General features: G+C 33.1%; 1 long non-coding RNA gene across 1 annotated transcript; it reads right to left on the bottom strand.

Annotated features, from left to right (window-relative positions):
• Positions 1–5997: 5997 nt before the first annotated feature.
• LOC105110790 (uncharacterized) lies at positions 5998–7001 on the bottom strand. The gene is made up of 2 exons (XR_839531.1): positions 6525–7001; positions 5998–6343 (listed from the first exon to the last, which is right to left on the bottom strand). It is a non-coding gene; the product is annotated as an uncharacterized LOC105110790 (long non-coding RNA).
• Positions 7002–8193: the final 1192 nt, after the last annotated feature.

Below are 8193 nucleotides of genomic sequence, written 5' to 3'. Positions count from 1 at the left end.
TTTTCCCCCCCCCCCCCCCCCCAGGTCTGAATTCTAGACAGTATAGCATATAGTTCATGAGGAGGATATCTGTTTTGTTTAGCTGAGTCTGATGTTTTAATTTTGTTCAAAAAAAGTTGAAAGGCTTGTTATCATAAGTTTCTTTGCTTGGGAGGGAATATTTACACATGAATTAACGGCCCCACTTTTGTTTGGAATGCTTTTTATGTTGGCTTTTGATATCTGTGATGCCAGTTAACCTATTATTTCACTCCACATGAAAAAAACCATTTACCTAGTCTTTCTAAATTAAAAAATATATATTTGTTTCCCTTGTTTGAAGTAAATATACTCATGGTGAGCCGCTATCTTGAACAATCCAAATAATAACATAATTCTCGATCATTTTTTCTAAATAAAAAATCTTTTATTTAAATTTTACTTATTTATTCACTGACATTATACTTAAGAATATTCATATTTATTAATACAAAAATTAGAAGTACTCTCAATATTTGATGAAGTTAGAGTTAGGAATATTGCCACTAGAATTAAAAATTATTTTAGACCTCAATATTCAATAAAGTTAAAGTTAGAAATATCATATTTTTTTTCATATAATATATATGTATCAACGTCAAAGTTAAAAGTATTTATAGTTTAATATTCATCAACGCTAGAGTCAAGAATATTATAGACAGATTATTAATAGTATCATATAATAGATTCTTAACAATTTAAGATAAAATCAATTATGCAACTTGCCTCAGGTAGGATGCTTTAAGGGTGATAGTATATTCTCTTTTGCCTAACTAGTTTCACACTACATAATCTTTGTTAATTAGTTAGGGTTTTTAGTAATCATAATACTAAGGTGACAACTTTTTAAATAAAACCTTTCACTTTAAAAACAAGATACTATATATCTATTCATTTTTTCTTTTTTATTATTTTTAAAGGTCGTCCTGATGTTAGGTATGACAAAGTTTTTTTTTTTTTTAAGTTGAATCTATTTGTTAGATAATATACATCATTAAAATAAGCAACTGAATGATAGTTAAATATTGGCTTCATTTGAGTTAATTTTACAAACATATAAGTTGTATTTGGTTAATATTTTAGTTAAAAAAATGAAAAAAAAAATTGATTAGATGAACAAAAACAAAAACAAAATAAAATTATATGTAATAGTTTTATAATAAATCTCTTTAATTTTGAAACAAGAAAGATACTAGACATGTCTCATCCACCCTAATTGCATTCATTTTTTTTAATTATTATTATTATTATTATTATTATTTTGAAATTAATTCTCTTTGAATTCAACCCAAACAAAAATATTCTATATTTGCAATGAAAACACGTTGAATTAAGCGTCTAAGAATGGAACATATAATGGGAAATTCCACAAATGCTGACATAAAAAAGTTGAACTAGTTTTTGCCAATGTAGAGCGATGTAGATAATAAATAATAAGAATTAAAAAAAAATGAAGCTTTTAGAGAAGAAACTAAGAAGTGAAAGAAAAGAAAGAAAAGAAAGGGGATTAGAGGTATGCAAAGTCTGCAAATAATCATTAAAACTACCTGACAAAATGATAAAGGAGGAAATAAAAAGTAAACCCAAAAACATCTCGCTATTGGGCTCGGCCCATCAAATCAAACTATTTAACATAAATAATTTTAAATAAATAAAATAACAATAAGATAGGTACAAATGGGCTAAATAAAATAATAATGAGATAGACCCAAATAAATTTAATCGCTCAACCAAAGGGTGACATGCTAGACCATCCTGTGTTATTTCTGTCCATATACTCGTGTAGTTTGTGATGTTGGTCTGGTGTCCCCACCAACTCTCCCAGGGTTAGAGGAATTGAACCCCATTGAGTGTAGCATTGGTTGACTTTGATAGTACTCCTAAAGATCTGGATCAAGCTACTGCAAAGTATCTCTAGTAGTCCAAATGCAATCTAAGTCAGGTCGACCTACCCAGCGAACTAAAAACCATTAAACTTCACCATTCCTTTTAAACACAACTTGTTCATCTAAAATAGGATCAATAAGGTGAAAGGGATAGAGGTTTTAATAGGATCATTAGGGGGGAGTTAAGTGGTATCTCAAATGGATCATTTGGAATAGGAAGTGACTTATGGTATGCAACTAGATCCTCAATGTTAAATGTAGAGCTAATACCAAAATCATGTGGTAAATCAAGAACATAAGCATTTGGACCAACCCATTGTAGCACTTTAAAAGGCTTGGCACTGCATGCATGCAATTTTTTATTAGCTCACGAAGGAAACTGCTCGGGTCTAATCCGTATCATAACATAGTCTCTTATATTAAACTCATTATGTCACTTATGTAAATCAACTTGAAGTTTGTATTACACATTACTTGCTTAAATATGTTTAGTGATTTCAATATACAAATCCTAAATTCTACGTGCAAACAACTCGACTGACTCAAATACTTTAGCATGAAAGGACATGGGAAGAAGGTCTAAAGGCTTTTTAGGCTTGTAACCATGTACAACTTCAAATGGACTTATGCCTATTGACCTATTGATAGAGCTATTATAGGCAAACTAGGCCGTAGGAAGAATCATATGCCAATTCCTATTATAATATGGAGTTATTACTACCAAGTTGGGATCTAGAAGAGGTACTACTACTGTCTTGACGTCTAGTCCATTGGCTTTTTGTGACCAAGTTATAATTTAATATTAGGGTATAAGCATTATCAAGGGTGGACACACCTTTAAGCACAACCTTCCTTCTAAGGTCATCATTTAAGCCTCTTTAAAATCTATTTAGGGTCACCACTTCATCCTCTCTAACTACACACCTTATTTTATACTTATTAAATTATGCCACATATTCATTGGCAAACTTGCCTCCTTGTCTCAAGTTATTCCACTAATTCAAAAGATTTCCTCTATAAGAACGAGGTAAATACTTTTCTTCTAACTTAATCTTTATTTCAACCCAATTAGTGATAGGAGGTTGACCTTTCCTATCCAAAAACTCTTTTACACTTTTTTAATAGAGTTGAGCGGTTCCACTAAGTTTCATCTTTGCAAATCATACCCTTCTATTCTCTGATAAATTATAATAGTCAAAGAATTAATTCATGTCAAGGATCCATTTATCAAAGATCCACAAGTCAGGGCTTCTACTTTGATATGCCTTATTACTCACCATAGTCATGATGACCTTGATTATGGTTGTATTAATGGTTCCTAAAATGAACTGGTCTTTGATGGTAATCATTGAATTGCTCACTATCGTTAGGGTCTTCAAAGTCACTGTGACCTCGATGATGGTTACATTGGCGGTTCCTATGAGGAACTGGTCTTTGAGGATTCCTATGCTGTCACTAAAGTGTTCACTCTCATTAGACTGTCTTACTTACAAAGTTTCTATGGACTTCATCCTCCTAGAAAGGTTGTTCTATTGATTGGACATGTTGCTCATTTCTGTTTGTGTAAGTTGTAATTGTTCTTAAATATCTCTAAGAACTTTACTAGAGTTCTGGTCCATAGTAGCTATGACTTCTAGATTGTGTACTAGACGACCACTATGTAAATGCATGTAAAAATTAATCCTGAGATTGAGATCACAAATAATATTGATTGGACATGTTGCTCATTTCTGTTTGTGTAAGTTGTAATTGTTCTTAAATATCTCTAAGAACTTTACTAGAGTTCTGGTCCATAGTAGCTATGACTTCTAGATTGTGTACTAGACGACCACTATGTAAATGCATGTAAAAATTAATCCTGAGATTGAGATCACAAATAATACTTGCAAATAAAAATGCAAAATAAAATTATAGCTAATAAAAAATTATTGTTGTTGTTGTTGTTATTATTTAAATAAATAAATATTTATTTATTATTATCTCTGAAACTAAATAATGACAGATTAACTAGGAAAATGTGTAAGCAAGCAATGTAAGTCCTTTTAATGCACATAAGTATTCCAAATACAATGTTTCAGTTTTCCCACTACCATAATTAATTAAGAGGATTAGATCTTCAGTGGCTCAAAATAAAGGTAATTCAATTTAAATGCGACTTATGTAATTTAGTTATGGGCAAGCACAAAGAATAATATTAATGTTAAATCTTGGTTAACAAATGTAAAAGCATACGAGGAATGAAGATTTTCAATGGGTAAAAAAATTATGACCGGATGATGCGGTAGTGAAGGATTACGTGGCAGATGACATGGTAGGATAAGCTAGAGAGACAGATGACATGGTAGGATATGTTAATGTGGTAGGAATTGTTGATGTGGAAAACGATGCTAATGTGGTAGGAATTGATGTCATGGCAGATGAAATGGATGTCTGACATGGTGATTTGGTAGGAATTGATGTCATGGCAGATGAAACGGATGTCTGACATGGTGATTATGTGGCTGGGTTATTTATTTTACCAGCTTTTGTTTCCTTTTTCCCTACCTCCTTACTTGTTGTTGTTGGCGGCACGACATGGCTATTGAAAGTGAGGACAACTGCAGTTTGTTGAGGGTGGTGGTTGTCGCTGGCCGGTTCTACTACTTTATTTGTTGCTAATGGCGGATGACAAATGGCGATTATACTATGGACGGTGCCAACTAAAGCTCAATCGCTGGCGCTGAAGAGGATGACACTAGCTAAGGCGATGCCTTTACTGGGAGCAAACATTAGTCGGTACTAGCGGTGATAGGTTTGTAAGTGGATGTGGCTGGTGGTTTGTACTGCTGGTTTGGCTGCTGAAGCCGGAGATCCACTAATGTCTCTTGCGGTGTTAATCTAGTGGTTGCCGTTGGTCTGTGTCGGAGGTAGCAAATTGACGTGGATCCCTAAACTGATTTGTGTGTCTTTTCGATGGTGAGTCTGCCATTATGAGTGACTGAGACGCCGTTGATGGAAAACCCAATTACAGTAATGGATGATGAGCAATTTTTTTGACGCCGTTGATGGAAAACCCAATTACAGTCATGGATGATGAGCATTTTTTTTTGTAATCAGAACAATACATTTTTTTTTCTTTTTTATCAATCTAGGGTTAAGCATAACATATCGATCGTTTAATTGTAAGAACAAAGGGGATTGGAGGTATACAAAGTCTGTAATATTTTCATTAATCATCAAAACTGTCTCACAAAATGACATAGAAACATATAAATAGTAAACCCTAAAACATCTCGTTATTGGGCTTGGCCCATCAAATCAAACTGTTTAACATAAATAATTTTAAATAAATAAAATAATAATAAGATAGACCCAAATAGAATAAGTAAAATAATAATAAGATAGGCCTAATTGGGCTTAGTTTCCTAATTAAAATGTGGTGGCTAGGCCATCTTACATCGTCTCCATTTATATACTTATATAGTTTACAGTATGGGTCTGTGTCTCTACCCCTAAAGCTCTTAAATTTGATTTATTATTTGTTTTAATCACTTTTATCAAATTAAGTAATTTAATCAGCATCCACATTTTGTTAATGTGGCTATCTTATCTAGTTGTTACCTAGACCATGTGATTTAATCATGGAGGTGACTATTACAAGGGCTTGCTTTTCTTTATTCTGTTCTTGAACAATGAACTTAAAAATCACAATCACCTCAAACCATGTGCTACACGCACGGCTTCTGTCCTTGCACCATATTTTCCACAACGTCGGTGTCTTGTTCGTTGAAACCGGAGTGGTTAGTCCTCAACAATTGGCAAATATTATAGTTAAGATGAAAGGTTTTGTAGTTATCCATGGATGTCTAATCTTGACCTTATAACGGTCAGAATTATTGGTGTTTTTTTAATGTCTCTTTACAAAGTGAAGTTGCTAGCTATCCACCGTCCTGTCCATTAGTGATTCTTTAAACGAAATGAAATTGAACGTGATTTCCTTGGATTTTTCTTCACCGTCTACACACGAAACATGTTTGACAAAATGCCAGAAAGGAGAGAGATTTCCTAAAAGTATTTTCTCCAACTTTTTTTCCTTTCATATAATGGAGCTGGAATAGTGAGCATTTATAGACAACATTACATGACCAAATCATAACAAACAATTACAAGATTAAATCTCAGCTGTACAACCCATCATTTTCTGATGTGCACAACAATTCTAGAGGATCACATAAATGGGATTCTGTTATTTTCATCCACAGGAGTCCTGGCATGTTGAATTGGTGCTGGCATGGTCCAGGCCTCAATGGTCCCCCTCGAGTGAAGTTGCACGGGGAGATAGTAAGAGCTGAGCGAAGTAGGTTGAATCGAATCGGAGATATAGTGGCCTTGTCAGGATGTCTGCCACTTGATCTTTGCTTGAAACAAATGCAACTTCAAGTGTTTTAGCTGCACCCTTTCTCTTACAAAATGAAAACCAAGTTCAGCATGTTTAGTTCTAGAATGTAATACAGGATTGACGGACGGATAAGTAGCACCTAAATTGTCTCACCACAAAGAAGGTGGTGGATCAGCTAAGAAGATAACTAATTCTTTTAACAGCGACTGAATCCAAAGGATTTCACAGGTGGTGATCGCCACTACCTTGTATTCAGCCTCTGTTGAAGATCTAGCTATGGTGGGTTGCTTCTTAGAGCCCCAAGAAATGAGGCGCGAGCCAAAATAGACACAAAAAGCACCCGTTGAGTTGATTTGCGGTCATCTGGACACCCTGCCCAATCGGCATCTGAGAAGGCAGGAAGTATAAACGAAGACGATGAGGAAAAGTAGAGACCAAGGATAGACGTGTGATGGAGATAGCGTAAAATACGCTTGACAGCCTGCCAATGAGAGAGACACGTGGATAATGCATGAACTGATAGACTTTGTTGATGGCAAAGGAAAAATCAGACCGGGTAAAGGAAAGGTACTGGAGGGTCCTCAAATGAAGGCCGATCGATAGCAGAGAGTTTGATTGTGGAACACATAGGAGTAGACAGGACTGGTTTAGACTTGTGCATGTCTGTCTTGTGCAATAAATCAAAGATAAAATGTTATGGTCATATCATATTCTACTTGAAGAATTTTTAATTAATTAGAAACAGTTTACCATTTCATATATACGTAAAAAAGTGTTTAGATCAACTTGTGTATTGATTAATCTCTAAAATTTATAAAATTAAGTAAACTTCTAATAATTTTAAGTCTTGTAGCATTTAAACTAGTTATTTTTAATAAATAAATTTAAGAACTCGTCACTTAAACATTATCCCTTATAATTAATATTTATTTATTAGCTCACGTTATATTTGCACGGGGAAAAAACAATTTATATACTCTATTCTTCATATTAATTTGGTTAAATAATTATGTTCACACATCTATAACCAGACGAAATTGAATGTTCGAGGCTAGCTGGCATGCAATTATTGAGACAGTTCATTAAAGTTGCTGTGCAATATATTCTAGTCTTTTCTTATTTTTTTTATCCTCAACTTCTTAATCCTTGCTTTTTTCTTCTTTAATTTAAATAATCAAGTTACTCAGTTTTTCGCATACTCAAACTAATTTTTTTATCAAATTAAGTTGGTAATTTAAAGGTTTAATTTATTAACTTATCACAATTTTCGACAACATTTATGATATTTTACTTGTAGTCTTTTATATATATAACTAATTGTTGATATATATGGAATGTGTTAGGAATATGTTTATGGATAAGATAGATAATGAAGCTCATTGCAAAAAAGGAACACGTAAAATATATATTTTGATAAAAATAATTATAATTTCAGATTCAATTACTAAATCGAGCTCATATTTCCTTAGAAAACTTTATAGGCCTAGTCTATAGGAAGATCGTGTCGCTGTAATAAACCAGCCAAGATCCGGAAAACTTTTAAATTAGATTTAGAAGATAATTTCTTCTAGTTAATTTCCTCTCTCTCTCTCTCTCTCTCTCTCTATCTATCTATCTATATCTATATATATATTAGGATTATAACCTTAAAATCTAAAATATTTTGTTTTTAGTCATGCTATACATTATGTCACTTGTGACTTCATATTTTCTAGTCAGGAGTTTCATTTTACAATTAGGCCCTATTTGTTTGCAGGAAAGTTGTTTCCTTTTGGAAAGTGAATTCCGGGGAAAGTGAATTCCGAGAAAATGAATTCCAGGGAAAATAAATTCCTGAAAAGTAAAGTATTTTCCGATGTTTGGTAGTGTTATGGAAAATGAATTGGAAAACACTTTTCAGTGTTTGGTTAT

The sequence above is a fragment of the Populus euphratica genome, unplaced genomic scaffold, assembly GCF_000495115.2.
Source record: "Populus euphratica unplaced genomic scaffold, PopEup_1.0 scaffold379.1, whole genome shotgun sequence".
Taxonomy (NCBI): domain Eukaryota; kingdom Viridiplantae; phylum Streptophyta; class Magnoliopsida; order Malpighiales; family Salicaceae; genus Populus; species Populus euphratica.
The sequence above is the reverse complement of the archived record's forward strand: the minus strand, read 5'-3'. Positions and strand labels throughout refer to the sequence as shown.